At 44.8% G+C, this 27,554-nt stretch overlaps 1 long non-coding RNA gene across 1 annotated transcript in view; it reads left to right on the top strand.

Annotated features, from left to right (window-relative positions):
* The first annotated feature begins 22,014 nt into the window (after positions 1–22,014).
* LOC126365989 (uncharacterized) overlaps positions 22,015–27,554 on the top strand; it is a 523,432-nt gene continuing 517,892 nt past the window's right edge. The window contains exon 1 of the long non-coding RNA XR_007566286.1: positions 22,015–22,166. This is a non-coding gene — a long non-coding RNA (uncharacterized LOC126365989). The remainder of the gene's footprint in view (positions 22,167–27,554) is intronic.

Genomic DNA, 27,554 nt, shown 5'->3' with positions numbered 1-27,554 from the left:
CTCATTACGGTCGGAGGATGACAATGGCAAACCACCTCCGCCAGGACCTTGCCTAGTAGCGCGGTGCGGTTCTCATGCACCGTCCCGTACGCTCCTCGGAGCATGGGTCATCATCATCATCATCCCTGTGTGGACAAACCGCTTCTGCATCTCTACCTGTTCTACACGATCGACCATACGGTTTGAAGCGGAGAGGGCACACGCCGCACACTTCAATCAACCCAAACTCCCTCCCCTCCATGGTCCACTGGCGTATGTTATGCAGGAAGGAAGATTGTCAGCAACCCTTTGCACACGACCAGAATTTCGTTTCCCCGGGGATCACTAGGTTCTGTTTGGAAGAACATCACATTTCTTCATCAGGATTGGCACATTGCAAGTGTTCTCGGAATTTTGGGAGTGGGGCACAGCAGTTTTCTTGGAGCATCTCTCGCCGAAGCTTGCTGACCGTTAGTATGTCGCATCTGCAAACAGTTCTATAATGAAGTGGATAATACTTCTTTGGATCTTCTATCACTTCCACTAGTTCAGGTTGATGAGGTTCCCACAACATCGATTAATATTTAAAATACACTTTTCTTTCTTCAAGTGTGGCTTTTTATTGAGCCCACTGTGGAAGCCCATCGGTGATGGTGAATCTGCCATGACACACAGCTTAAGAAGCCAGTACGGATTAAGAACATCTATTAACAAGAAATTTGGATTTTCCATTAACCATTAATGCTTTCGTCGGTGTAATGCCACATCTTTCCACGCTAAAAGACCCATGCCAAGAATACATTATCTGTAAAAGTTTTGCTGTTGTTGTTGTTGTGGTGGTGGTAGTGGTCTTCAGGCTAAAAACTGGTTTGATACACCTCTCCTTAGTAGTCTATCCTGTGCAATCATCCTCATCTATGCTATTACTGCAAACAATATACATTTGAAAATGCTTACAGTATTCAAGCCAAGCCCTCCCTCTACAATTTTTACCCCCTCACATGCCTCCCTAAGCAAACTGAAAATACCTTCAAGCCTTAAATTTGTGTCCTTTCAATTTATCTCTTCTTCTAATCAGGTTGTACTACAAATTTCTTTTCTCCTGAATTCCATTCAGTACCTCCTCATTATTTATTGGATCTAACTAATCTGCAGCGGTTTTCTTTAACAACATATTTTTAAAGGTTCTAATAACCTCTTATCAAGACACTACCCAATCCATCAACTACTCCTCGAAGTCATTTTTCGTCTCTGATATAATGAGAACCTCTCCATTAAACTGCAAAGATTCTTTTTGCTTCTGCTTCCTGAATTTTAATTCCCTTTCGAAATTTCTCCATCGGTTTCTCTCGCTGCTTGCTCAGTATACAGCAGGGATAGGCTACTTCTCCTCAACTACTACTTCCCTTTCTTGTCCTTCAGTACTTTCAACTGCAGCCTCATTTACAAACAAATTGTAGATAACCTTTCGCTCCACGTATTTGACACCCGCTTCCTTCAGAACTGAAAAGAGTGTATTCTAGTCAACATTGTCAAAGCCCTTCTCTAAATCGACAAATGCCACAGTCTTAGGTTTCCCTTTCTTCAACATTTCCTCTACAATAACCGTAGCACTGCCTCGCGTTTCCCAGCATTTCTTCGGAACCTAAAACAATATTGTCAGAGATCAGCTTCGACCAGTTCGTACGCTTTTTTTGCAAATAATTGGTATGACCGTTTAGCTTCCTCGTCGTATTAAACTGTCGGTTCACTGATCTGTTAGCACTTTCCTTCTATGGAATTGTAATTATTTCATTTTTCTTTCATTCGCCTGTCTCATATATTTTGTATGTAATATCGAGTACTTTATTGTCATGGCATGTTGTCCTAAGCATTTCAATAACTCTGAGACAAGTCGTCTAGTTTGGGTGCTTTGTTTCGACTTAGTTATTTCAGTACCTTGTCAAATTCAACTTGTATTATCGTACTTCTCACCTCAACTATTTCCTCTTACCTTCCCGTATTATAGTCTTCCAGTTCATTTCATTATGCAGCCACTCTATATATTGCACCACCTTTCACTTCCCGTTCCTCGCTAAAACTGTTCCTGCGTAATCTTGAGTAATGTTAAGCTTTCGCAATATCTCGAAGACTCTGTATCCTGTTGATTTCTGTGTATCGTCTTTCGCTTTTGCCGTCTATATTACGAACGAAGCTACAGAACGTCAAGCAGGGAAGTTGTCAACCGGTTTGTGTTTAAAACAATCAGACTGAAATACAGTTAAGCTGCTGTAAAGTTCATACGAACTTCTTTGTGCAAAAATTTGCTTAGGAATTCGTACTATGTTGTCAATCTTGAGATCTGAAGAGATTCTCGCTGATGAATACCCACAGAACTTATAAATTTCTTGTAATAATATCAAATGAATTGCCGCTATCTTGAAATGGCGAAAAATCTCAAAACAGCAATATGCTAAAATTTGATCTAGAAATATTAGCTACATTACCGCTTAAATAGTTTGGTAGTTAATGTGCGCCTGAATAACTTGTAGATAGACTGACTCACTTTTTTTTATTTTGATGGATGTTCTGTAATCGCACAATGCAAGTAGGGACGTGTAGTGTTGTTATCCTTATTTTATAGTTCTGATGTAGATGCGGCTCCAGCAAAGCAGTCAGTGCCATGCCCTTTGTAGGACTGTCCACAAAATAAGACAATTCCAGACCTGCTTTACCGCAGGCTATTAGCCGCCCACATGGGAAGCTCGCAATTACCGACTCAGCCTTGTGGAAAGAATGGCAAGTCAGCAACCATTACTACGTGTGCGGCTTGCACTGATGGCGGAGGAACAGCGTCTGGAAACTTCTAGTGCTGAGCTGTCATATAAGAAAAATGTCAACTTTCTGATTTCCTTCAGTATGACAAAATATTTGTAATATTATGTGATGGTAGCAATTTACCTACAGTAGTCTGTAATATTGAAAGAATGAAGAGAAACTACAGTGATTCATCTGCAAATACACCTCCAGTAACAGCAGAACCGGTTTAAAATTTCGACGTAAAAGAACGGGCTGTTTTTGTAGTTATAAAAGGAAAGGGAAGTTTTGAAAAGTCCCAAAAGTCTTTGAGACTCAAAAAGAACATTTCTGGCAGTATTTTAGCCATTTGATCACACGTTATGAGAAACAACAAACATGTTATTGATGTCCGGAATTTAAGTACTGTAAAGGTCGTTTCTCTCTACGTGTTTGTTACCGAGCGGACTAGAGAAGTCGTTAGTGCAGTGCAATCGCATTCGGCAAGACGAAGGTGCAGAACTCCATTCACCCATCCAGATGTAGGGTTTTCGTTATTGCTTCAAACTAAATGCTGCGATGGAACCTTTCAAGAGGACACAGCCGACTTGCTTCCCCATACTTCTCTAAACTGGGTTTCTGATCCCTCTCTAATGATCTCACCGATCTAAGACAAAACAAATTGAAATGTTTGGGGCAGTAACAAAGCAATGAATTTTAAATTTCAAAATTACAGATCCCTAAGTACTGACGCAAAGCCAAATTTGAGGCATTTCTGAAGCCTCGAAAAGAACTAACTGAGCCTAAAAACTTTCGACCGGCAGCTATTCCTTGCCAAGTGTACAGAGTCCAGGAAAGGCTGACCCTCATCGCATCTCACATTTTGATAAAAACCTTATAAATGAGCAGTCGCGTTTCCACACAGGAAGGTCATGCTGCAGTCAGATCCTCAATCTGACTACGTTTATAGGAGATGGATGCGAAAGAGGACAAGTTACATGAGTGACATTCATAGATCTGTCTGCGGCGTATGACACCGTCAACTACAAGGAGTTGATCAGAACGGTACATTAAGTTACAAAAGACTACAGCTTAACACTGTTCATCTAGGTAAAACCGGAGGCTTTTTGTCACACTACACAATAGGAAGATCCTATGGATGACCTTGAAGAATGGTTTCCCTCAAGGTAGCGTACTGGCCTCCTGGTGTACAACAGCTACACTAACGACCAACCAATCAACACTGGACCAACAACATTTATTTACGCAGATTATACAACAACAACTGTTAAAGGCAAATCCCTTTGAAGAAGTGGAGACGAAGCTGACAGCAGCCCTTGAGGATCTCGGCAAGTATTATGATGATAACCGTCTGAAGCCAAATCCCAGAACGACGAAGGTCCCTGCTTTTCACCTGAGAAACCAGGAAGGCAGCAGAAAGTTAAGTACTATCTGGAGACGGCAACACCTATGCCACTACGATATTCCAGAATGCCCGGGAGTAAAGTTGGATCGTAGTCTCACATTCAAAGACCATAGCCAAGAAACGAGACTGAAAGCACCTGGTCGGAACATCATACGTTAACTGACTTGCATCGCCCGGGGGATCACAACCTAACGTGCTCCGTACATCCGCCTTGGCATTATGCTTCTTCAAAAATGGTTCAAATGGCTCTGAGCACTATGGGACTTAACTGCTGTGGACATCAGTCCCCTAGAACTTAGAACTACTTAAACCTAACTAACCTACGGACATCACACACATCCATGCCCGAGGCAGGATTCGAACGTGCGACCGTAGCGGTCGCGCCATTCCAGACTGTAGCGCCTTTAACCGCACGGCCACTCCGGCCGGCCTATGCTTCTTAGAAGCGGAGTATGCAGCACCAGTCTGGTGCAATTCCACACATGCTAAACTGGTGGACACGTCATTGAATGACGCAATTTGACGGCTGCTTACGACGAAACTTCTGTCACCAAAATCTATCAAATTATGGGTAAAGTGCCACCTGACATCCGTTAAGAACAGCCTCAGAAACTGTGAAAAAGAAGCACGAAACAGGTCCCAGGCATCACCTGTTCCGCCATTAAGCGCAATGACCTAGGCTGATGTTAAGAGGGAACTTCATGCACGCAACACCTCCTTCAGCATCTGGAACTAATCGAACAAAGCTACGGTAAGATTCATTAACCGAAAGGGGTAGGAAGAACATCAAAGAGGAGCCTGCCTCCGGCTTTCATCTGCCACAAGGTGTCGTGCGCCGAATAATTTAATGACTTGAATGTATTAAACAGGGTGGCCCTACCATATATGAAAACTCGTGCTGTAACTCTCAAGATGGTAAAAACAGTGAGTTTATCGAACTACTGAAGGAAGTTATTACAATTCGCTATAGATTTCAAGTGGAACAGCAGTGCACAGAGATAGAAAATCACTATGTTGATCACGTATTAATTCAGGCTACAGTGGAGCACATGTTGAGTTCGAGGTTGCTAAAGAAACGTACTCGGATCAAAAACGTAAGAACCCTGAAGTCAGTATGAAAACTCCGTACAGATCCCACCATTTGGTTTGTGAACAATGTAGTTGCTCATCATCTCATCACACTGTACACAGAATTACTAGTGCCAGCGAATGGCGGCTGTGGTAGCTGAAAATTGTGTCATCTGGCCTGCCCCGACGGCTGCTCTCTCTCTGAGCCGGAAACAAGTCCCTATCTCGGCTGAAATGTGCCATGGTGAGTCTCGGATGTAAGTTTGACCCGCCAGGTTAGCAGAGAGCGCTAATGCGCTGCTTCCTGGACTCGGTTAGGCGCGGCGGTCCTGATCGAATCCGCCCGGCGGATGTGGTTGTTAGGCGGTTTTCCACATGCTCCTAGGTGAATATCGGACTGGTCCCGACATCCCTCCTCAGTTACACGGCTCGCAGCACTTTCGTACTATTCCAAGGTCCTGGGGGGTACGTGGTGGCGGCAGGAATGGCATCTGGCCACCTCTTCCACTAACATTGCCAACTCCGATTAACAATGCCGACCCTGCCTAACAGTGGGAAAAGGCACAAGCGAACGAAGTCTCAGATGGAAGTTTCCACAGAGAATTATCAGTTACAAGCAGAATTTTTATTCTAGCTTTTGCTTGTGCACGATTTTGAGCAGCAGTGATAATGATTCGTCTGAATACCGGCCAATCATGTCTGTTCTAATAATGCAACAATCTCCCTTCCATTAGTGCTTCTGACAGCTTCTGATTCCCACCATCTGTTCTATTCCGTGTCTCAGCAGACAAGAACTTCTCCATGTACACACAGTAATTTCGGCTCTGCTGCTCTAAAATTTACTTGTTCATCCAATGGTAGCTGCTCTTACTGTTTCCAACCGGGATAAACAACAAGTCAGTTAACTAGGCGCCTAGCTGACGGCTTTGGGAGCCATGTTGTTAAACACATCCAGTATCAGAGATCTTACCTTTGCACGGCCATGGTCCTAATGTTTACCTGAATACTGACTTCCTGCAGAGTGCAGGGACTCTGGTACTGCGTTGCCTTTCACTGTTTTCTCGTGGCGCGCCTGCTTGGTGTCTGTAGACTGCCCGCGTTAAAAACACGATGCAATAGCTTTCTCTCGTTTAGGATGCAAAATGAATGGTGCCTCTCCAGCAGAGCTTGGCCCTCACGCCATATATTGTTCCCAACTTTCTACCTGCCTTCCTCCTTCTCCTGGCGGTGTTCGTCATTGATAAAGGCCTGTGGCCACCTATAATGGCCAGATGCTAAGTGTCTCTCCTCTATTCGACTGCCCTCTGCTCAACTTGTACTCAATAACACTCCCAGCTACACACGCTGCGTATCGTTCGCTGTGCTACCGTGAACTTAATCGATAATTCATTGAATTATTTTGCTCTGTGTCTTCTCTAACAAGTGTAAAACCACACCTGGAGATATTTTCCGTACTAATCTGGGGATCTTGGGGTGAGGTGACCAAAAAAATCTCGGACGCCTATCTCTGATTCCTTCACAAACTATTCAAAATAGTTTTATGCTTCCTCCATAAATGTGAACGTGTGTAGTCTTAGATGTAAACAGGATGTGGAAGGTTCAAAAAATCGTTCAAATGGCTCTGAGCACTATGGGACTTAACATCGATGGTCATCAGTCCCCTAGAACTTAGAACTACGTAAACCTAACTAACCTAAGGACATCACACAACACCCAGCCATCAAGAGGCAGAGAAAATCCCTGACCCCGCCGGGAATCGAACCCGGGAGCCCGGGCGTGGGAAGCGAGAACGCTACGGATGTGGAAGAATAAGATTTTCACTCTGCAGTGTGCACTGATATGAAACTTCGTGGTAGATTAAAACTGTGTGCCGGACCGAGAGTCGAACTCGAACTCCCGAGTTCGAGTCTCGGTCCGGCACACAGTTTTAATCCGCCAGGAAGTTTCAAACCAGCGCACACTCCGCTGCAGAGTGAAACATCCCCCAGGCTGTGGCTAAGCCATGTCTCCGCAGTATCCTTTCTTCCAGGAGTGCTAGTTTTGCAAGATTCGCAGGAAAGCTTCTGTGAAGTTTGGAAGGTAGAAGACGAGATACTGCAAGAAGTGAAGCTCTGAGGACGGGCTGGGAGTTATTCTTGGGTAGCACGGATGGTAGAGCACTTGCCCCCGAAGGAAAAGGTCTCATGTTCGAGTCTCGGTTCGGCACTCAGTTTTAAGTGGGCAGAAAATTTCGGGATGTGAAAGAATTTTACGAAACTAAGATAACAACTGTACTGTGAATCAAAACAGTACAGAGCCAAAATACAGGCAGTCTCTTCGAAAGTGGACATCTGTGAAACCAATATGTGCTGCTGGGTAGTAGTCAGTCAATACGGTGTTGCTAAGTTCAAGCATTTTCACAGAGCGAGGAGCCGCAGTGGTTAACACATTGGACTCGCATTCGGGAGGACGACGGTTCAGACTCGCGTTCAGTCATCCAGATTTACGTTTTCAGTGATTTCCCTAAATCGCTCCAGGTGAATGACTGGAACGTTAATTCGAAAGGGCACGGCCTATTTCCTTCCCCATCCTTGACACAATCCGAGCTTGTGCTCCGTTCCTAATAACCTCGATGTCGATGGATATCTTCAAGGTTTCCAGCATGCGTGGTTTCTCCCCAGCTTGCTGTCCACAAGGTATTCGAGCCACCGATACTGTTCCGCTCTTCAACGGCGGCCCTCCTCAGGTCATCCAGGGTGTCAGGATTCCTGTGACGACGTGATGCAGGTTTTGCTGCAGATTTCAGTTGGTCGTCAGGATGCTCAACGGGGTGCACACCAGCAGATACTGCAGGCCATTCCATTCGGCTCAATCCAATCACTTGGAGAAAACTCTTCGTGAAGTGGATGCGTTGTGTTCATACGTTATTGTCTTGAAAGACGAACTCATCGCTAAAACTTTGAATGCAGAGCTGGACAGTAGGTTAGAGTATCCTGCCAAGGAAGTGCACAGCCCTGAAATCACCTTCATAGCGATGGAATGAATCTGACATCCGTACATGATAATGGCCTAAAACATTATTAGTCCGCAACCCTGCTGAACTTGTAGAACCGCATATGTGAAACATCGACCGGCCACCTGTACACTCCACTAGGTGTCAGAAAAATCCCGAACTCGTCGGTTAAGAGAAACCTGACGCTAATGATCCAGATTTACTTTCTAGGTAATCCGTTGTCCTTTTCTGCACAATGCAGTGCTGGAGAATTTGTAGTGTTGTCTGCGTAGGGGCAACATTTATATAGTGTAGGAGTATCCGGGAATTTCTGTCCAGAGTGATTCAAGGGGGAATAACTGTCTGTGGGAAAGGCAGATTCAGAGGAAGAATCCAAAGGAAATAATCACGCAATAAAGAGGTAGTTTACAAAAACGTCGTTCGACAATTTGTAAAAACATCGTCCGATAATTTTTGAATAGTATTCATTGCTCTACACTAACGAAGTAATAGAATAGATTCAAAGAAGTGCTGTATGATTCGCCTCTGTTTAGTAAGAGTGATAGTGCCACATAAATGATGGACAAATTCTATTGGGAGATTCTACCAGAAAAGTCCTGTACATACCTGAGAGCACTGTTACTGCTAAATGTTTTGGTGAGTGATATTGAAATTGATGAGGTCCTCTGCTGTAAGAGTAGTATGTAAACAGTTATTTCGGTGGATAGTACTAATGTTAGGCTGGACAGGTTGCTTATTGCGGGTTAAATACACTCCTGGAAATTGAAATAAGAACACCGTGAATTCATTGTCCCAGGAAGGGAAAACTTTATTGACACATTCCTGGGGTCAAATACATCACATGATCACACTGACAGAACCACAGGCACATAGACACAGGCAACAGAGCATGCACAATGTCGGCACTAGTACAGTGTATATCCACCTTTCGCAGCAATGCAGGCTGCTATTCTCCCATGGAGACGATCGTAGAGATGCTGGATGTAGTCCTGTGGAACGGCTTGCCATGCCATTTCCACCTGGCGCCTCAGTTGGACCAGCGTTCGTGCTGGACGTGCAGACCGCGTGAGACGACGCTTCATCCAGTCCCAAACATGCTCAATGGGGGACAGATCCGGAGATCTTGCTGGCCAGGGTAGTTGACTTACACCTTCTAGAGCACGTTGGGTGGCACGGGATACATGCGGACATGCATTGTCCTGTTGGAACAGCAAGTTCCCTTGCCGGTCTAGGAATGGTAGAACGATGGGTTCGATGACGGTTTGGATGTACCGTGCACTATTCAGTGTCCCCTCGACGATCACCAGAGGTGTACGGCCAGTGTAGGAGATCGCTCCCCACACCATGATGCCGGGTGTTGGCCCTGTGTGCCTCCGTCGTATGCAGTCCTGATTGTGGCGCTCACCTGCACGGCGCCAAACACGCATACGACCATCATTGGCACCAAGGCAGAAGCGACTCTCATCGCTGAAGACGACACGTCTCCATTCGTCGCTCCATTCACGCCTGTCGCGACACCACTGGAGGCGGGCTGCACGATGTTGGGGCGTGAGCGGAAGACGGCTGGCTAATTTGCTGGGAAGTGGCGGTGCGGTCCCCTACGGCACTGCGTAGGATCCTACGGTCTTGGCGTGCATCCGTGCGTCGCTGCGGTCCGGTCCCAGGTCGACGGGCACGTGCACCTTCCGCCGACCACTGGCGACAACATCGATGTACTGTGGAGACCTCACGCCCCACGTGTTGAGCAATTCGGCTGTACGTCCACCCGGCCTCCCGCATGCCCACTATACGCCGTCGCTCAAAGTCCGTCAACTGCACATACGGTTCACGTCCAGGCTGTCGCGGCATGCTACCAGTGTTAAAGACTGCGATGGAGCTCCGTATGCCACGGCAAACTGGCTGACACTGACGGTGGCGGTGCACAAATGCTGCGCAGCTAGCGCCATTCGACTGCCAACACCGCGGTTCCTGGTGTGTCCGCTGTGCCGTGCGTGTGATCATTGCTTGTACAGCCCTCTCGCAGTGTCCGGAGCAAGTATGGTGGGTCTGACACACCGGTGTCAATGTGTTCTTTTTTCCATTTCCAGGAGAGTAGGTGGATATTTGATTTTCGCATTGTGTATTATGCAGGGTGAGCATAAGTAGTCAGAAAAGCTTGTATGGGTGTTGCAGGGCAATTTCTACTCGGAAATAATTGCTATAAAATATTAGGTACTGTTTCCGAGTTGATTAGCATCGAAGATAGCCAATCAGGTCGCTTTACGCGGAAATTAGCCAAATTTGTTCTTCAAATGGTTCAAATGGATCTGAGCACAATGGGGCTTGACATCTGAGGTCATCAGTCCCCTGGGCTTAGAACTACTTAAACATAACTAAGCTATGGACATTACACACATCCATGACCGAGACGGGATTCGAACCTGCGACCGTAGCAGCAGCGCGGTTCCGGACTGAAGCGCTTAGAACCGTCGGCCACAACTGTCGGCAACGTGTTCTTCATTTTGATCCCTAGAATCTAACAAGAGAGCGATTTAAAAACTGAATATGGGACGGTAGTATGGATCGAACTCGAGAAAATTGAGCAATCTCGTTCGTTATTGTCTATATTAGGAGAACAACTAACACTATTTCTATCTGGCCGGTCAATTGAATTTTCGCAAACAACGGCCTGATTGGCAAAATTCAATGCTCATTAACTCGAAGAACTGCGGAAAGTATCGCACTCTTTTCTTAACTTTTATTTCTCAGCACAACCTATCCTGCAACACTCTGACCAAATTTTCAGACTGTTTCTGATCGCCTTGTATTTTATGGGATCCATTACTTATATGGGAAATAAGTGGGGAAATTGTATATGGCACTTATTTACGAAGTCAACATATTATTGCTTCGTACTGAGTTCCACAGTTGACAGTGCGCTTTGAACATAGGGATCACCTTCGAAGTCCAGTGACTCAGTCGTTCGTATCAGAGGTGTTTGGACAAAAACATTTACTTGCGGATTCTGTGTAACTGTTCTGAGGGGTGATGACAATATTTTCCACCTCTATCGTGCAGAGAAAGAGTCGTGGTGCTCTTATTGCGTTTGCAAATGATGTTTGTGGTTGTGCAGAGCAACTGCTCCATTGCAGTACTGTAAACAAATGTGGGCACCAACTCCATGGTTTGTGAAGTTATGTGTACGTGTGTAAACAAGTCTTTATATCACAGTATGAATGCTCACGTTGGGCGAACAAATAACACTTGGGTATTACTAATGATACCCACCGCAGAACAATATATTTTGTTTATAATGACTCATTTATTACGTGAGTTTGTCCACAAAAAAAATAGATGCATATAACTAAACCAACTGTCTTTGAAGAATAGTAAACCAATTTATGATAAACTATATTAATCAATAAGTTGTAAGTTTGTTTTGTTTGTGAAATTGGATAATGGGTTTAATTTGACGAAGTACTGGAGTATTGGTATGTTGTAACAAAAGCGTCAATAAAGTGTTTTCAGAGACATCATAATCGGATGTACGCACACTAGTGAATGTAATGGAAAGTTAAAATCATGACTGAAATATGTCTTCGCAATACGCAAAATTATAAGAAGATATTAGTAACGTGTAGAATAACCTAAACGTTCTTATAAGAAAAAAAAATAATGAGGGAGATACAGGGAAACAAAAACTTTGTCTCTATTGAATGTAAGTTTTTCATTTCAGTAGGAATGTTTAAAAGGGCGGAAGTTCGACCAGTAGTTTTCATGCAACATTTTCGTATCCCTCCGACTGAAAAACGTCACTGCAGTGCCAATGTCCTGAAAATCTTTGTAATGAAATGACTGGAGCAATTTTGTTCCGTTTGTACTGAGAACTACTACGGCTGGTAGTTTGACTTCCATTAAAGCAATCAGCCGTTATGCCGCGATGTAGGTCATGCCTAATGATTGAAATTTAGTAACTAATGACATTTCCAACTTTCTGATGAAAAATCTTTCTTCAAAACCGAGCGAGGTGGCGCAGTGGTTAGACACTGGACTCGCAATCGGGAGGACGACGGTTCAATCTCACGTCCGGCCATCCTGATTTAGGTTTTCCATGTTTTCCCTAAATCGCTCCAGGCATATGCCGTGATGGTTCCTCTGAAAGGGCACGGCCGCCTTTCTGCCCCATCCTTGCCTAATCCGATGAGACTGATGACCTCGCTGTCTGGTCTCCTTCCCCAAACAACCCAACCCAACCCTTCTTCAAAAAAGTACATATTACATAAATATATAATCATAACTGATTGTCAGTTCAATAATTCTCGCTTGTGAGGGCTAAGTCTACAGTGGACTTTAACGGAGAAACCTTCGTGTTGGTATCCCCAATATGGAAGACTGCTATGGCCTTTGTCTTCTTGTCTAACTGCTGTGGGAGGGATGATTGACAAGTACTGCATCCAGAGTGTGCGCAAAGCTATAAATTTTCATTATGATGAAAGACGTGCTGGGTTGATATATTGTTTGTTTCAGATGTGTCAAAGTAAGGTACAGAAGATGATTTTGAATATTTTTTCCCTCTGTATCCAAGAACATCTTTGTACAAAACACATTTTTTGTGTAGGTTTCTGTTGAAACTGCATCCTATAGTTTCCACGATTCCACTGAATGTGTGATATATGCCTTCCGTCCCCCATGTAAATGCTTTCAGCAAAATACAGTAACAGAGTAGATAATTTATTTGTAGCCACTTCCTATAAAATAGACTGTGTAGACGGTATGTTTGCACCTCTAACTGTCTGCTTGCTTAGCTGGGTGCTTACCTCCCATGCACTGGGCCCGGGTTCGATTCCTCGCCGGGTTAGAGATTTTCTCTGCTCTTGCACTGGTTGTTGTGTTGTCCTCATCATCATTTCATCCTCATCATCGGACGTAAGTCGCCCAATGTGGCACCGACTGATATAAGACTTGCACTTAGCAGCCAAACCCGAATGGGACCTCCAGGCCAACTATGCCATACGATCATTTAATTCATTTCAGCACCTCTAACTAATCATTAACAGACATATTAAAGAATTTGTCTATAAAATATATGGAAAATACCCTGTGCTAAAATTCACATTTTGTTCCTTATTATCTAATTTACTTTCTAAACCGGCGTTCTGTTACGCCCACGCTCTCTGCACAAGTTTCACAGACGATCTGTTAAGTAGTTGAACTTGTTTGCGAGTGCTATGCTACTTCCGTGTGAGGATGAAACACGTGTTGCGTGCTTTTAGAAAGATGTGGTCCTAACGAGTGAAGCTTTTTATTGTGTTTCATTTAAGTGGAGTGCACACTAACAGCAGCTGTGCACGCAAAGCGCTAACTCTACCCTCCTGCGTCCTTCATAAACAGCGAATTTATTATTCAGGAGCTCGTTCACAAAAAATCATATCAACAGCTGTGTCTCGAAAGTCTTAATTACGGCCATCGATCTACTAACTTATGCGGAGGGCAAGTGGTGAAAATTCATCCTACCAGCAACCAAACTCTGACTGATGTCTATTTCCGGAGTTTCACAAAACTTTTCTTATGTGAAATATCGTTTTTCACAAAAACTTGAACTTTCAATATCTTAAATGGTTTTATTTCTTTGTAATGGAAGGAACTGTGAATATTTAACCAAATTTTCATTTTTATATCGCCAGCAATTAATATTAATATATTTCTTCGTTATATATTACAATAAACCTCCGTTTTCGGGTCATAATTAACCTATATTGCGTTAGTCCATAGCAATGGTGGAATTTTAGCGCAAGCGTGCTGTGCTTCGCAAACGTTCGTCTGGAACTTGTAACAACAGAAACACAAGACTCTGGAACACAAAGCGCAGAAAACAAATAATAAGGCGGACACTGGTATTTATTTCGCAAACGAATAACATTATTTATAATAAATGCTGATTATTTTGTGAAGAAATGTTTTACATGAGTAAAAAAATTTGGTAAGTGATGGAAGACCGCACTGTGGAGAATGACGCCTTTACTATTCGTTTACTTGGATGCTCTCGACAACTGCATTTAATCAGTATCAGTTACGGAAAAAGAAATTATGCGTCAGTCTTCTTAAAAATTACGGATTTTTTAGGCAAAAGCCAAAATAGGTGCCCATTGTTTCTAATCTGTAATAAGTATCATAGAGATTAGTGACCCAAATTTTCCAGCCTCCTCTTGGTAATACACGTATATTATATTTTCGATACGACAATACAGCTGCTGTGCCACTTGCGAGTCGCTCTGTATTCCTCTACTCTCCGTGACGTGTTACGTGCATGTATGTCACTATGATTTTAGAGAAACTGAGGCACTGCACTCTTGAAAAAAAGTAGTCCATCTATTTTATTATACACTGGCTAGGCACACTAATGTAACCAGCTGTCAAAAGCCTTAATAACTACATTTTGCAGAGCGGACAGCTGAGAGAAATGCAGGGAAAGAGTCAGGGGGTGTTCTGGAAGGGATGGACAGGGATGTAGAGCCAAGTCGACTGCGGTGTCGAGCGCAGCTGCTCTAGGTTCTAGGCTTCTCAGTTGGGGATCCATGGCGCAAACAGGTCAATCGAGGTGGTTCCACGGATCCTCGATTGGATTTCAATCCGGGGAATTTGGTGGTCAGGGGAGAAAGGTAAACATATCCTGGTGCTCTTTGAACCATGCATGTACACTGCAAGCTCTGTGATACGTTGCATTGTCCTGTCTTGGCATATGATGTTGCCTGCCTGCGGAGGTATAACCAATACGGTATAGTGTTGATTACGTTTGCTGGTCTGCTGTTAAACACAACACGTGTGGTCCCAAGTGGAGGAGATCATCGGTGGACGTTGCTACTACCTAGGTGGAGGTGATGCACGAAATGTACCCGGTGATGCATTCCAGTCCAGTTGTCGAATCCCTGGAATCTTTCTTTGTACGGATAGGTAAAGGGCTTTAATTATTGACAGTGAAGTAATGAGAGGTTATGTTATGTTAACAGGGGGCCTAGAAACGACGGAGAGGCTCCGTCCCCGCCGCAGCCGCAGTGGCCCGCAACCCCACGACGACTACCGCAGTCCACTTCACCCCTCCACCGCCCCACACCGAACCCAGGGTTATTGCGCGGTTCAGCCCCCGGTGGACCCACCAGGGAACGTCTCACACCAGACGAGTGTAACCCCTACGTTTGCGTGGTAGAGTAATGGTGGTGTTCGCGTACGTGAACTTGTTTGCGCAGCAATCGCCAACATAGTGTAGATGAGGCAGAATAAGGAGAACAAGCCCGCATTTGCCGAGGCAGATGGAAAACCGCCAAAAAACCATCCGCAGACTGGCCGGCTCACCGGACCTCAACGCAAATCCGCCGGGCCGTTTCGCGCCGGGGACCGGCGCTCATTCCCGCCGAGAAAGCCGTGCGTTAGACCGCACGGCCAACCGGGCGGGCAATGAGAGGTATAATCCTGTTTTTCTCGTGCGCCGCTACTCAACGAGATGGATTGCACTCTGGCCACGGTGGCGGGTGTAATTTCGCGCAACGCCACCGAAGTTCTTAGGCACAGGCGAAAGGAACGTTTCAGCATTCTCATCTCTGCCTGACTACCCCAGCCTTCATCCATTTGGCCTACTAACTGTAATCAACCTCTGGCCACCTTGTACAACTGTTACTCCTGATACTTCCTTTCATTGCCAAATTTACGATCTGCAGGGGGTACGCTACACCGCTGGCAGCTGCGTGCGTCGACTTCTTTTATCAAAGATGAAAGTTGTGTTTCAGATCTGTTAAGGGTAGCTGTTGATCCGTCGTTGTAACAATCCAGAGACACTACTCCTCCAGCACACAGTACCGAGCGTTAAATCTTTGACTGTGGAAGCGATGTTCCTCACAAAACTTAAATGCTTTTTATCACCTGACCACTTCTCATTACTATTCCTGTCACTAAACAAAAAGGAACTTTAAGCTCATTTTCAAAGAACTTGGAAGTCTGTTCTTAATTGTCTTTAAATCTGATCTGTCGGTCCACCAAAGATGTGGCTAATAAACACAGTCCAGTCACCTTAATGTGACCACTGCTTATATTCGACTTCAGCCAGCAGTAACCACTCACAGACGGCAGGTGGCAGCACCAGCAATGAAGGGCATACAAAGTGTATCTCGGGGGGGGGGGGGGGGGGGGGGGGGAGACGCGAAAAAAAGTGCAGTCGTTGTTGAAATGCGGAGAGGGAGCGATTTATCTGACGCCCAAAGGGTCGTTTTCATGCCGCCGTGATTAAAGTACACTGGTCAGCCAGTACACTATGATCACCGACCTACCATCGATATAAACCCACCCAGACAATAGCAGCGACACCTGGCGAGGAATGACTGCTAGTCAGACACATGCACGGTGCACGTAGTATCTGTGAGCATGCAGTCCGTGTGTAGAATGGGGAAGGCGTGCGACCTAGCTGAGTTTCACCGAGGGCAGATTGTGATGACACAGAGTCTCGGAACGAGAATTTCGGAAACTGCACGACTTGTCGGGTGTTCGAGGAGTGTCGTGGTGAGGGTCTCCAACATGTGGAGAAACGAAGGTGGAACCACGTCCAGACATCGTGGGTTTGGGCGGCCAAGCCGCATTACAGATGTCGAGCGTCGTAACCTGGGCAAAGTGGTAAAACAGGGCATTTGGCGAACTGTGGCGGAAATAGCACCATACTTCAATGCTTGGCCGAGTACAAGTGTCTCTCAACACACAGTGCACTGAACACTTCGAACGATGGGCCTCCGCAGTCGACAACCATTGGGCGTGCCAATGTTAACACCGCGACATCGGCGACTATGAAATGGGCACGTCAGCTTCGGCACCGGACTTTGGCGCTCTAGCAGAGCGTTGCGTGGTCTGATAGGGCCCGCTATCTTCTTCGTCACGCGTATGGGAGGGCGCGAATCCGTCGTCTTCCAGGAAAACATCTCCTTGGGCTCCTTGACACCTGTACAGCGGAATGGAGACAAGATGAAGGCGGCTCCCGCGGCTCCGCTATGCTCTACGGCGTATTCACGTGGGCAACCAAGGTTCCTGAGGAACTCTTGCAAGCCACCATTACAGGTCAAAAATGGCTCTGAGCACTATGGGACTCAACTTCTCAGGTCATCAGTCTCCTAGGACTTAGAAGTACTTAAACCTAACCAACCTAAGGACATCACACACATCCATGCCCGAGGCAGGATTCGAACCTGCGACCGTAGCGGTCTCGCGGTTCCAGACTGTAGCGCCTAGAACCGCACGGCCACTCCGGCCGGCCCACCATGGCAGTCAAGGACTGTCGAACACTGGTTGCGACCACGTGCACCGTATCACAACGATTATGTTTTCCGACGGTAGTGGCACAGTTTTAATCTGCCAGGAAGTTTCATATCAACGCACACTCCGCTACAGAGTGAAAATCTCATTCTGGAAACATCCCTGAAGCTGTGGCTAAGCCATGTCTCCGCAATATCCTTTCTTTCAGGAGTGCAAGGTTCGCAGGAGAGCTTCTGTAAAGTTTGGAAGGTAGGAGACGAGGTCCTGACAGAAGTAAAGCTGTGAGGACAGGGCGTGAGTCGTGCTTGAGTAGTTCAGTTGGTACAGCACTTGCCCGCGAATGGCAAAGGTGTCGAGTTCGACCTCGGTCCGGCACACATGGCAGGAAGTTTCAGTGTCAACACAAAGTTAAAATGTGTCCGCCAATGCGATAAGTGCATAAGAAAATGAGAAACGAGTGTTGCCCCGTTCCCAAGTACAGACTTGTTTGTCAGAAATACTGGAAAATTTGTTAGGCTTCGCACACTGTTCTGACGGGAAGGGCAAAGGTTGCAGATTTTCAGAGAGACAAGTATCTATATACACTGAAGCGCCAAAGAAACTGATATAGGCATCCATGTTCAAATACAGAGATATGTAAACAGACAGAATACGGCGCTGCCGTCGGCAACGCCTATATAGGACAACAAGTGTCTGATGTAGTTGTTAGATCGGCTACTGCTGCTGCAGTGGTAGGTTATCAACATTTAAGTGAGTTTGAACGTGGTGTTATAGTCGGCGCATGGAATATGGGACAGAGTATCTCCGAGGTAGCGCTGAAGCGGGGATTTTCTCTTACAACAATTTCAGGAGTGTACTGTGAATTTCAGCAATCGGGTAAAACATCAAATCTCCGAAATTGCTGAGGCTGGAAAAAGATCCTGCAAAAACGGGACCAACGACGACTGAAGAGAATCGTTAAACGTGACAGAAATGCATCCCTTCCACACACTGCTGCAGATTTCAGTGCTGGGCCACCAACAAACGTCAGCGTGCGAACCATTCAACGAAACAATGTCAATATGCGCTTTCAGAGCTGAAGGACAACTCGTGTACCCTTGATGACTGCACGACACAAAGCTTTACGCCTCGCCTGGGCTCGTCAACACCGACATTGAACTGTTGTTGACTGGAAGAATGTTGCCTGCTCGGACGAGTATCGTTTCAAATTGTTTCGAGCGGATGGACGTGTACGGGTATAGAGACAACCTCATGAATCCACGGACCCTGCTTGTCAGTAGGGAACTCATCAAGGTGGTGGAAGCTATGTTACGGGGTGGGGCGTGAGCAGTTAGTGTGATATGCGACCCCTGATACCTCTAGATACGACTCTGATAGTTGATACGTACGAAAGCATGCTGTCTGATCACCTGCATCCACTCATGTCCATTGTACATTCCGGCGGACTTGGTCAATTTCAACAGTACAATGCAACATCCAACACGTCCAGAATTGCTACAGAGTGGTTCCAGGAACACTCTTCTGAGTTTAAACACTTCCACTGGCCACCACACTCCACATACATGAACGTTATTGAACATATCTGGGATGCCTTGCAACGTGCTGTTCTCAATAGCCTCGTATTCTTACGTATTTACTGGCAGTCATGCAGGATTCATGGTGTCAGTTCCTTCCAGCACTGCTTCAGACGTTATTCGAGTTCATGCCACGTCGTGTTGCGGCAATTCTGCGTGCTCGTGGAGGCCCTACATGATATTAGGCCAGTTTCTTTGGCTCTTCAGTATTTTTTTTTTAATTGCCGGAAGTGCGTGCGTGCGTCTGGGCCACACACAGTAGCTTAACTGCCGAGGGGGTGGCCGAGCGGTTCTAGGCGCTACAGTCTGAAACCGCACGACCGCTGCGGTTGGTTCCTATTTTTGAAAAACGCAGTTGATATCCGTTTGAGCTATGGCAGCGCCATCTAGCGGGCCAACCATAGCGCCATCTGGTTTCCCCCTTCAAGCTAAACAAGTTTCGTTCTTTGTAGTTTTTTCGTTTGACGTTTATTTCGTGAGATATTTGGCCCGGTCACGATCAATGGACCACACTGTATACAGAGTCTTTCCACGATGATGTTACAAAGATTCAAGGATTAGGGAGAAGGATAAATGTATAAAAATGAGGTAAGGGTCCCTGTACCGGAGACGAACGAGTCGAAGGTTGAAAGTGAAAACCGTTCTGATACCTCTGACAGTAGAATATATGTACCGGTGCTGTTGTTGCTAAGATTGTAGGGTAAGGAATTTTCAGAGGTGGTGGTGTGGACGAGAACAACGAAAAAATATCTAGTGAACATGGGCTCTAAAATGTATACCTGAGGATCCATTAACATTTGTTTGTCTTTGCTACTGTGACATATACAGGGTGAGTCACCTAACGTTACCGCTGGGTATATTTCGTAAACCACATCAAATACTAACGAACCGATTCCACAGACCGAACGTGAGGAGAGGGGCTAGTGTAATTGTTTAATACCATACAAAAATGCACTGAAGTATGTTTTTTAACACAAACCTACGCTTTTTTAAATAGAACCCCGTTAGTTTTGTTAGCACATCTGAACATATAAACAAATACGTAATCAGTGCCGTTTGTTGCATTGTAAAATGTTAATTACATCCGGAGATATTGTAACCTAAAGTTGACGCTTGAGTACCGCTCCTCCGCTGTTCGATCGTTTCTACAGTATGATCTGCCAACGTTGCTCGAAAATGTCCCACTGGATGCGCGTCGACGTTTGTGGTATCAGCATGATGGTGCACCTGCACATTCCGCAATTAACACTAGGCTGACCCTTGACAGGACGTTCGACGGGCGTTTCATAGGACGTGGAGGACGCATAAATTGGCCAGTCCGTTCTCCTGATCTTACTCCTTTGGACTTCTTTCTGTGGGGTACGTTAAAGGAGAATGTGTACCGTGACGTGCCTACAACCCCAGAGGATATGGAACAACGTATTGTGGCAGCCTGCGGCGACGTTACACCAGATGTACTGCGGCGTGTACGACATTCATTACGCCAGAGATTGCAATTGTGTGCAGCAAATGATGGCAACAACATTCGACATCTATTGGCCTGACATGTCGGGACACACTCTATTCCACTCCGTAATTGAAAACGGAAACCACGTGTGTACGTTTACCTCACCCCTCGTGGTAATGTACATGTGCGTCAGTGAAAAAGACCAATAAAAAGGTGTTAGCATGCGGACGTAATGTGCTGGTCCAGTCTCTTCTGTACCTAAGGTCCATCACCGTTCCCTTTGGATCCCTACGTAATTCGGTGCTCTACGATACACACGATCGAACAGCGGAGGAGTGGTACTCAAGCGTCAACTTTAAGTTACAATATCTCCGGATGTAATTAACATTTTACAATGCAAGAAACGGCACTGATTACGTATTTGCTTATATGGTCAGATGTGCTAACAAAACTAACGGGGTTCCACTTTAAAAAAAAACGTAGGTTTGAGTTAAAAAACATACTTCCTTGCATTTTTTTTATGGTTTGTATTAACCAATTACACTAGCCTCTCTCCTCACGTTCGGTCTGTGGAATTGATTCGTCAGTATTTGTTGTGGTTTACGAAATATACCCAGCGGTAATGTTAGGTGACTCACCCTGTATATCCTCTACTGAACAAGTGCTCGTAGCTCTTACGGTATGCATTTTCTAGACATCTTTTGTTTTGATCCGTACTATCACCTCTGAAAGGTGCGTACCCTACACGGTTTCTACTCCGCTGTCCGAAGCATCACAATAATTATCGCTAGTAACTTTCGACTCGTTCGTTTCTGGTACAGGAACCAGTGCTTCAAATTGATACATTTGTCTTTCTACATCATCCCTGCAAGTTTGTAACATCATCACGGAATCAACCTGTATACCTGTACGGGCGCCTGCGCTTGCAACTTTGACGGTCTCTAGTGCGTTTTCGAACATGTGTTCCTATGTGAAACTTGACCTACTAAGTCCCCTCTAAAACTTCTAGAAGTGTGTAACATGATTGTGCACTATATTCATAGAAGTACCTTAGTGTACCACTTGATGCCTCTGTCTTCCAACAGCTTCCTGTAGATTCATGTTAAAGGCACTAGTACTGAAAAACAAAGTTAATAACGAGGTGGCTTCGGGCAGAAACCACTGGTACTCAAAGTGTTAAGGGTCAAGATGAACTTCTCGGTTGCGGAACCTCAGAAGTCCTTGAGGAGAGCCCACGTGTCGAGCGGCGAAGCCAGTGAAGAAGCTGGAGGAAAAATGAGCTCAGCTAGGAACGGCGCGGCACACGCTACCGGCAGCGCAGAGTAGGTGAATGGCTACGCAAATTGGCCGGCGCAGTTCCCAATGCGCATTGTCAGGCGGCAGCGGGGTGCGGCGCTCGGGGCGGTGTGGCGGTAGCCGGGCCGGCGCGGCCCACGGCTGTTGTGTAAGAGCCCCGCCTCTCACAGTGGAAGCAGAGCAGCGGCGCGGCAGGGCAAGGCACGGCACCGCACGGCGAAACGCGCCAGTGGCGAACGCGCCGCACAGCTGAACGCGACGCCTACGCGACGCCGCGACGCCGACGCCGACGCCGACGCCTCCGCTGCCCGCCCCGCGTCGATACCGCACTGCGCGCAACAGGTAGGGCTGCGTCTTGTTTATACTCCGGCGCTGCCTCTCGCCTTACACTGCGCGCTTTCATTACAGAAGACGAAACATTCTCCCTAATTCGCTTCTCTTATTGACAGGTGAGCCAGGTAGGACGTGTTTCGGCTGCACTGTGTTATCATCAGGCGCCTTGTACAGTATTTTTGTATCACAGTAAACATGGAATATTGATTTTGGTGAAAGTTATACTCTGTGTACTTGCATCCATAGCCACGCAATGTTTTAGAAAGAAGAGAATTTTTCGGAGGGACTGTTTTATATACTACTACACAGTAGTAAAGGAGATCGCATCTAGAACGTTAGTGCGACCGATTCTTGAGTACTGCTCGAGTGTTTGGGACCCGTACCGGGTCGGATTAAAGGAAGACATTGAAGCAATTCAGAGGCAGGCTGTTAGTTACTGGTAGATTCGAACAAGACGCGAGTGTTGCAGATTTGCTTCGGGAAAACAAATGGGAATCTCTGGAGGGAAGCCGACGTCCTTTTCGAGGAAGCCTATTGAGAAAATTTATAGAACTGGCCGTTGAATCTGACTGCAGAACCATTTTGCACCCTCCAACATACAATGAGCGTGAGGACCACCCAGTTAACATACTAGAAGTTAGGTGGCATATGGACAGCCATTTTTTCCTCGTCCCATTTACAAGTGGAACAGGAAAGGAAATGACTAGCGGTGACCTTCGCCAGGCGCCGTAGGGTTGATTGCGTAGTATCGATGTAGATGTAAATCTAGATATCTCGAAAACTAAATGATCAATTTACTTAAAGTTTTTGCATGATGCTGTAATGAACGTATGGACAGACATAGCCTCTACAACTTTTTAATATATATATTATCCAAATGTTGTCGCTGTTGGTGTCTTTAGTCCAAAGATTGGTTTGATGCAATTCTGCATGCTACTCTATCCTGTGTAATCCTCTTCGTCCCCGACTAACTACTCAAACCTATATTCTTCTGGATCTGCTCACTGTGTATCTAGTCTCTTTCTACGATTTCCCCCCCCCCCCGCAACACACACACACGCACTGCCCTTTCCCTCCAAAACTTAATTCGTGATCCCCTGATGTCTCAGAATGTGTCCTATTAACTGATCCCTTCTTTCAGTCAAGATGTGCCATACACTCCTTTTCTCCCCAGTTTTATTTAGTACCTCCTTATTAGTAGCTTGGTCTGCCCATCTAATCTTCAGCGTTGTTCTATAGCACCACGTTTCAAAATCTTCAATTCTCTTCTTATCTAAACTGTTTATCATCCATGTTTCACTTACTTATATGCTGCTCTCCATACAAATACGTTCAGAAAAGAGTTACTTACACTTAAATCAAATCTCTGCAGAAACGCTTTCCTTGCCATTGCCAGTCTACATTTTTATCTTCTCTACGTTGATAATCAGCTATATTGCTATCCAAATAGCAAAACTCATCTACTACTTTAAGCGTCTCGTTTCCTAATCTAATTCCCCTCAGCATCACCTGATTTAGTTCGACTACATTCCCTTATCATCGTTTTGCTTTTGTTGGTGTTCATCTTATGTCTTCCTTTCAAGATACTGTCCATTTCTTTCAACTGCTCTTCCAAGTCCTTTGCTGTTTCTGATAGAATTACAATGTCATCTGCAAACCTAAAAATTTTTATTTCTTCTCCCTCGACTTTAACTCCTACACCAACTTTTTTTTACTACTTGCTCAATACACAGATTGAATAATATCGTGGATAGGCTAAAAATAGGCTAAAACCCTGTCTCACTCTGTTCTCACCCACTGCTCCTTTTCATGCCCCACGACTCTTGTAACTGCCATCTGGTTTCTGCAATAATTGTAAATAACATTTTGCTCCCTGTTTTTTACCTCTGCCACCTTTAGAATCTAAAAGAGACTATTCCAGTCAACATTGTCATTCTTTGAATCTACAAATTCTATAAAGGTAGATTTGTCTTTCCTTAACATACATTCTAAAGGAAGTCATAGGTTCAGTATTGTCTCGCATGTTCCTACATTTTTCTGGAATCAAGACTGATCTTCAAATGGCTCTGAGCACTATGGGACTTAACATCTGAGGTCATCAGTCCCCAAGAACTTAGAACTACTTAAACCTAACTAACCTAAGGACATCACACACATCCATACCCGAGGCAGGATTCGAACCTGCGACCGTAGCGGTTTCGCGGTTCCAGACTGCAGCGCCTAGAACTGCTCGGCCGACTGATCTTCCCTGAGGTCGGTGTCTATCAGTTTTTCCAGTCTTCTGTAAAGAATTTGTGTTAGTATTCTGCCACCATGACTTATTAAATCGATAATTCAGTAATATTCACACAAGTCAGCACCTGCTTCCACTGCAATTATAATATTCTTCTTGAAGTCTGACGGTATTTCGTCTGTCTCATACCTCTTGCTCAAAACATGGAAGAGTTTTGTCATGGATGGTTCTCCCAAGGCTGTCAACACTTCTAACGGAAACTCGTTTACTCCCAGGGCCTCGTTTCGACCTTGCTCTTGTCGTATCTCCCATCTCATCTCCATTTATGTCCTCTTCCACTTCTATAATATTGCCACCAAGTACATCTTCCATGATAGACTCTCTACATATTCCTTCCACCCTTCAGCTTTCCCTTCTTTGCTTAGGACTGGTTTCAATTTGAGCTGTTGATATTCAGATAAGCGGTTCTCTTTTCTCTCCAAAGGATCCTATAATATTCTTGTAGGCGGTATCTATATTTCCCCTAGTGATATTTACTTCTAAATCCTTACCTTTGTGTCTAGCCATTCCTGCTTAGCCATTTTGCACTTCGAATCCATCTCATTTTTTGACGTTTGTATTCCCTTTCGCCTGCTTCATTTACTGCAGTTTTATATTTCCTCATTTCTTCAATCAAATTCAATATCTCTTGTGTTATTCAAGGATTTCAACTACGCCTCGTCTTTTTAGCTACGACTATTTGATCCTCTGCTGCCTTCACTATTTCAAGCTACCCATTCTTCTTGTACTGTATTATTTTTCCCTGTTCTAGTCAACCATTTCCTAATGCTCCCTCTGAAACCCTCAACAGCCTCTGGTCCTTTCAGTTCATCCAGATTCCATCTCCTTAATTTCCCACCTATTTGGAGTTTCTTCAGTTTTAATCTACAGTTCATAACCAATAAATTGTGATGAGAGTCAACGTCTTCTCACAGAAGTGTCTTACTATTTAAAATTTGGTTCCGAAATCTCTGACGTACCGTTATATAATCAATCTGAAACCTTCCGTTATCTCTAGGTCTCTTTCATCCATACAATCTCCTTTCATGATTCTTAAACCAAGTGTTTGCGATGGTTAAATTATACAAAATTCTGTCAGACGAGTTCGTCTTTCATTTCTTCCCCCTAGTCCATATTCTCCACGTGGCTTCTATCAGTTTTTCCAATCCTTAGTAAAGAATTGGTGTTAGTATTTTACAACCATGACTTATTAAACTAATAGTTCTGTAATTTTCACACCTGTCAACACCTGCTTTCTTTGGGATTGGAATTATTATACTATTCTTCAATTCTAAAGGTATTTCACCTGTCTCATACATCTTGCTCACCAGATGGTAGAGTTTTTCTATGGGTGGATCTCCCAAAGCTATCATTAGTTATAATGGAATCTTGTCTACTCCTGGGGCCATGTTTCAACTCGGGTCTTTCAGTGCTCTGTCAAATTCTTCACGCAGTATCGTATCTCGCATTTCCTATTCATGTATGTGCTCTCCCATTTCCATGATATTGCCTCAAGCACATCGCCCTTGTATAGACACTCTATGTACTACTTCCACCTTTCTGCTTCCCCTTCTTTGCTTAGGACTGGTTTCCCACCTGAGCTATTGATATTCATATACGTGGTTCTCTTTTCTCCAAAGGTCTCTTTAATTTTCCTGTAGGCAATATCTATCTTACCCCTTGTGATACATGCTTCTACATCTTTATATGTGTCCCTCCTCATCCTTGCTTAGACATTTGCATTTCCTGTCGATCTCATTTTCGAGACATTTGACGTTTGTATTCCTTTTCACCTGCTTCATTTACTGCATTTTTATATTTCCTTCTTTCATCAATTTAATTCAATACCTCTTCTGTTACGCAAGGATTTCTACTAGCCCTTGTCTTTTCACCTACTTGATCTTCTGCTGCCTTTCCTATTTCATCTCTCAAAGCTACCCATTCTTCTTCTACTGTATTTCCTTTCCTTGTATTTGTCAATTGTTCCCTAATGCTCCCTCTGAAACTCTCGAGAACCTCTGGTTCTGTCAGTTTATCCAGGACCCATCTCTTTGAATTCCTATCTTCTTGCAGTTTCTTCAGTTTTACTCTACAGTTCATAACCAATAAATTGTGGTCAGAGTCCACATCTGCCCCTGGAAATGTCTTGCAATTTAAAACCTGGTTCCTAAATCTCTGTATTACCATTATAAATCTATCTGAAATCTTCTAGTGTCTCCAGGCCTGTTCCATGTATACAACCTTCTTTCATGATTCTTAACTCCAAATGTTAGTTGCAAAATTCTACCAGGCGGCTTCCTCTTTGATTCCTTACCCACTGTCCATATTCACATACTATTTTTCCTTCTCTTTCTTTTCCAACTATTTAATTCCAGTACCTCATGGCTATTAACATTTCGTCCCCCTAAACTATCTGAATAATTTCTTTTGACTCATCATACACTACTGCAATCTCTTCATCATCTGCAGAGCCAGTTGCAAATAAATTTGTACTGGTGGGGTGAGTGTGGGCTTCGTATCTACCTTGACTACATTAATGCGTACACTATACTCTTTACAAATGCTTACCCTCATTCCTACTTTCTTATTCATTACTAAACCTACTCCTGCACTGCCCCTATTTAGTTTGTATTTATAACCCTGCAGTCACATGACCGGAAGTCCTGTTCCTCCTGCCACCAAACTCCGCTAATTCTCACCATATCTACAGTAACTTTAACCAATCCACTTCTATTTCTAAATTTTCTAACCTACCTGCCCCATCAAGGGATCTGAAAATCCACGCTCCGAGCCATAGAGCCGCAGTATTGTTTCCCCTGATAACGACATCCTCCTGAGTAGTTTCCACCCGAATGGAGGACTATTTTACCTCCGAAATATTTTACCCAAGAGGATGACATCACCATTTAAGCATACCGTAGAGCTGCATACCCTCGGGAAAAATTACGGTTGTAGTTTTCCTTGCTTTCAGCCGTTCGAAGTACCAGCACAGCAAGGCCATTTTGGTTGATGTTACGAAGGCCAGTTCAGGCGACTACTGAAAAGCCTACTAACCCCCTTCAGGAACCACACGTTTGTCTGCCCTCTGAACAGATACACCTCCGTTGTAGTTGTACCTACGGTAC

Source organism: Schistocerca gregaria, chromosome 4 (genome assembly GCF_023897955.1).
Source record: "Schistocerca gregaria isolate iqSchGreg1 chromosome 4, iqSchGreg1.2, whole genome shotgun sequence".
In the NCBI taxonomy this organism is placed as follows: Eukaryota; Metazoa; Arthropoda; class Insecta; order Orthoptera; family Acrididae; genus Schistocerca; species Schistocerca gregaria.
This window is presented reverse-complemented; position numbering and strand designations above follow the sequence as displayed.